Source organism: Octodon degus, unplaced genomic scaffold (genome assembly GCF_000260255.1).
Source record: "Octodon degus isolate 3935 unplaced genomic scaffold, OctDeg1.0 scaffold00054, whole genome shotgun sequence".
In the NCBI taxonomy this organism is placed as follows: Eukaryota; Metazoa; Chordata; class Mammalia; order Rodentia; family Octodontidae; genus Octodon; species Octodon degus.
Window position 1 is genome coordinate 8229747 of NW_004524630.1, and position 4077 is coordinate 8233823.

Here is a 4077-nt window from a genome sequence, read left to right on the forward strand (position 1 = left end):
TCTCTCTCTCTCTCTCTCTCTCTCTCTCTCTCTCTCTCTCTCTCTCTCTCTCTCTCTCTCTCTCTCTCTCCATCCCTCCTTACTTGCTTTCCCGGGAGACTTCCCATCTCAAATATCCACATTTCAGACATAATTACACCTGAAAGGGACCTACATCTTAGGTACCAGAGATCAAGTTGTGTGCACATTTTGGAGAACAATTGCCTTTCCTATCACTGAATAGGCAAGCCATCTATGGAAAATGAAATTGGAAGAGCAATATGTTGAGAAAATATGCTTGAAAAAATTTACTTTTGCCTTTGGGCCTGGACCCCCAGTGCACTCTGATGATTTGGACAAGATGAGTTCTATCAGAACCAGGTATGACCTATCAGCCTCTACATTCTCTCCTGATGGAAGAGTTTTTCCAGTTGAATATGCTAGGAAGGCTGTGGAAAACAGTAGTATAGCTATTGGGATCAAATGTAAAGATGGGGTTGTCTTTGGGGTAGAAAAATTAGTTCTTTCTAAACTTTATGAAGAAGGTTCTAATGAACAACATTTTAATGTTGATTGGCATGTTGGGATGGCAGTAGTAGGTTTGCTGGTAGATGCTCTGTCTTTAACAGACATAGCAAAAGAAGAAGCTCCCAACTTTAGATCTAACTGTGGCTACAACGTTCCACTGAAACATCTTGCAGACCAAGTGGCCATGTATGTACATGCTTACACCTTTACAGTGCCGTCAGACCCTTTGGCTGCAGTTTCATGCTTGGGTCTTACAGTGTCAATGATGGTGTGCAGCTCTACATGATTGACCCTTCAGGTGTTGCATAAGGTTATTGGGGTTGTGCTACTGGTACAGCCCTGAAGCTGCAAAGACAGAAATAGAAAAGCTTCAGATGAAAGAAATGATCTGCCATGATGTTGTCAAAGAAGTTGTGGAAATAACTTATATGGTACATGATGAAGTTAAGGATAAAGCTTTTGAACTCAAGCTCAGCTGGTTTTGTGAATTAACTAAAGGAAGACCTGAATTTGTTCCAAAAGATGTAAAGGAGGAAGCAGAGAAGTATGCTAAAAAAATCACTGAAGAAGATGAATCAGATGATGAGAATATGTAACAATTAACTCAGCATCTAGTCGGCTTTACATGTCTATGATAATCCCTTTTAACTATTTAACCCCTAGATTATAGGTATCTAACACTGAATTTTCATTAAAATGTTGTCTTGTAAAAAAATTACTTTTATACATTGCTGGATTTAAGAAAATTATTTAATAGTTAATTATTTTATTGATTTTAACTAATCTTGCATTTTATAGTAGTTCGACAATGAAATAGATTTGAATAAATTATTTCAACAAGTAAGTCCAACACTGACATATCTATTTAAATGTACTAGTAAATAGTATAAATTAACCACAGTATCTTTTGTTTCCTAGTCTCCCTTCATCAATATCATAAGGTATCTAAATATGTATCTTGCTTGGATTAAAGATAAAAGAGAAATGATCATTTATTACACAGTGCACCGAGAAGATGTAGTGAAACAAGATTTAAGACATCAGGATCCTCAGCCTATTTCTAGACATTTCTGGCTTTATCAGTTGGGGTGAGACATTCAATCAATGGTATTTTAAGCTCCTTGAGAGTAAGGCTCATTTATTCAGAATGGGTTAATTAGAACCTCAGAAAGGTACCTTATGGTGCTAACAGAAAGGAAATTGATTGAGTTAATTAAATTTTTTGGTCTTTCTCTCCATAAATGAAAGACTTAAACTCAATATTTCCTAAAGCTGACACTGGTTTTAAGCTTATAATATTAATGAACAGAATTATTTAACAATAAATATTAATCATCATAAAATATCTAAGCTCCAAGACAACAAAGACAAAATTATAAATAATTTTAGTACATGAAGGTAATAAATATAATTAGATATAAAAGTGACTGCCTGTCCCACCCTTACCAGCAGATAAAGTATCAACATTTGGCATAAAATCTTGCCTGTGAGATGTAAACTGAAATTATCTGTGCACTTTTAGGGAAGGACTTTTGAATTTTATTCTTCTAATCAGGTGCATTTAGATATTCTTTCTGTAGGACTTGCAGAACTAAAATGTGGAGAGAAGTTGCCTACAACCAGAAATCCTTCTTATGGGCTATCAAGTAAGGAAAAATACAGTTATAAAATATATGATGCATGATGAACTTACAAATTTATTTTTATAGCAGTTTCCATGCTAATTAATACAATGATCACAGAAATTACTTTTGCTATACTTAACTTACTTTGCCTCACATGAACGAACTATTTTAATTCTTTACAACTACTTGCATTTGTAACTGTATACTGGTTTGTATCAGAAAATAAGATGTAAAGTCTCACTTGTATAAGTAGGAAGAACTGGATATTAATTCTTCATTTTCATACTGCTCAATTCTCTCTTGGATACTTAGACTTTCTGAGAGCTGTGTAATATTTGGGCAATTAGCTTAAGCCAGGGGTACTCACTGAGTCTTATATGACTGCAATTCACTGTTAAGGGTAACTAGTGCACGTAGATCGAAGCTTATACATGCCTCAGATCTACGTGTTAAATCTTATTGATCAGGGTAAGAGTTTTCCCAGGCGAGGCCTCAGGGAGGTGGTTAGGGATGAGGCTAGATCCCTCATGAAAGGGATTCCCCTTATGATACAGAATCCAGAGAGTGCTCCCACTTCTAAAATCATTAAAGTATTAAGATGATTATCTCTGAATCAAGAACTAACCTTTCATTAGACACTAGAAAGAAATACTGGTTGTAAGCATCAGGGATCACATATGGGTACAGCAACCCGCACGATCCGACAGAGGCAGTAGGAGAATTCTTAAGGCTTACTTAGATTTTTGAAGGATCAGTAAGTCTATTAGACAGAATAAAAATTTGAAAATCCAAAATTCTAATATGTATCCAACTGCCCATAATGTTGAAGAATTCTCTCACTGTGAGTATATGTACCAAGAATAAAATATAGTAGATGTCATTTGTTTATTTAAGTTAACATGAAAAAGATGAACAGATGGCAGATTCAATTATGGTCCTATAGTTATTCATTTTAATTAAATCAAAAGGGGCCTGGGGAGATAGCTTAGCAGCATAAGTGCCTACCTGGCAAGCTCAAGGTCCTAAGTTCAATCCCCGATACAAAAAAATAAAAATAAAAAAATAAAAATCAAAAGGAATATTTTCCTGGAGAAGTCAGGTAAGCCAAAGAGGAGCATAAACATATAAATAAATACAGGTAACAGGAAAGAGCAGAAAAACACAGCCAGACACTATGAAGAAGCAAAGGGTCCTGTTTTGGCAGTGGCCAGTGTAAAGAAGTGGAAGGCACTTTACACCACTAAAATGGTGGAGTCTGTGGAAACTTAAGCATAGCAAAGACAGCCTTGGTGTGGGATAATCAAATATTTTACTAAAATTTCAGAAAGATAAACTTTTCATATAGAAAATCTTTGCAAGGGCTTGGGGATATAGTTTAGGGCAGGACCCTGTAGACCCTGTCCTAAACTCAGAGTTTCTTTCATTCAAACCAGAAGGTATCTAGAAACCTTAAAATAAATACAGAGACGATAAGCTCAAACATTTCCTTAAAATGGTTTGTATCTAATAGACTAAATATTGATGAAATTTTCAAGAACATCTATTTAATTAAGACAACTTTTTCAGCAGAAATAATATCAGATTTAAATACAAGAGGGACAGAAAGGATTCCAAATTAAAGTAAGTTGGTTCTAAACACCACTGACAGGAAGCCATCTAACAAAATTATGGAGCTTTAAACACATGTTCCATTTATAATAAAGGGAAAGAGTCTCAGCAGGTAGAATTAAGATACTACTCTCAAACAGAGTAGGAAGACTAAATTTTGAAAACCAATCAAAGAAATTCTGTGTTTGCAGGACTTCAGAACTATTTGAGTACCACTTGGAAGGCTGTGAACAAGAGGATCACTACGAGTCCAATCTATGCAGTGAGACCCTGTAAACCCTGTCCTAAAAATACAAACACACACACACACACACACACACACACACACACACTAAAA

The 4077-nt window shown here is 35.4% G+C and overlaps 1 protein-coding gene and 1 pseudogene across 2 annotated transcripts in view; one reads left to right on the forward strand and one right to left on the reverse strand.

The window, feature by feature from the left end:
• The window catches only part of Sntg1 (syntrophin gamma 1), a 336640-nt gene that overhangs the window by 125540 nt on the left and 207023 nt on the right, over nt 1-4077 (reverse strand). The gene's annotated exons all lie outside the window — the stretch shown is intronic.
• Nucleotides 341-1103, forward strand: LOC101589797 (annotated as a pseudogene).